The sequence below is a fragment of the Brassica oleracea genome, chromosome C2 (genome assembly GCF_000695525.1).
Source record: "Brassica oleracea var. oleracea cultivar TO1000 chromosome C2, BOL, whole genome shotgun sequence".
NCBI lineage: Eukaryota > Viridiplantae > Streptophyta > Magnoliopsida > Brassicales > Brassicaceae > Brassica > Brassica oleracea.
The window spans coordinates 547,792-548,587 of record NC_027749.1 but is presented as its reverse complement, the minus strand read 5'-3'; positions in this window follow the sequence as shown (position 1 = coordinate 548,587).

The following is a 796-nucleotide window of genomic DNA, read 5'->3' as shown; positions in this document are numbered from 1 at the left end:
ATATATAAAGCATTTATCAAAAACTCAATATTTTCGTAGGGGGTTAGATTAACACGTAGATTTTGAAAAAATTTCAAAAATTATGAAAATATTGTTTTTATACATATTTTCATCCTGCACTAACATATAATGATGTTCAAAGAGGTTTTTAGTCTTTGTTGTCTCCGTTTTTCAAGAAAATAGAGATTTTATAGTTAATTATTCCACCGATTTTTGGAGTATTATGAAGTTTTACTAAATTAATCGATAAAGAAATTATAACGATTCTCATATACCATGAAAGAGAGTTTAAAATACACTAATACAAATGTAGAATGTGGTTAGAAAATTTAAAACAACACTAAACATTATATGTTTCAATATATAAAGCATTTACCAAAAACTCAATATTTTCGTAAGGGTTAACACATAGATTATGAGAAAATTTCGAAAAATATGACAATATTGTTTGAATGCATAGTTGCATCATGCACTAACATATAATGATGTTCAAAGAGGTTTGGAGCCTTTGTTGTCTCAGTTTTTCAAGAAAATAGTGATTTATAGTGGTTACTCCACCGATTTTGGGAGTATTATGAAGTTTTACTAAATTAATTGATAAAAAAGTTATAACGATTCTCATATACCATGAAAGAGCGTTTAACATACATTAATCCAAATGTCGGATGTGGTTAGAAATTTTAAAACAACACTAAATATTATAGGTTTCAATATATAAAGCATTTATCAAAAACTCAATGTTTTCGTTAGGGGTTACACATAGATTTTGAAAAAAATTCGAAAAATATGATAATAT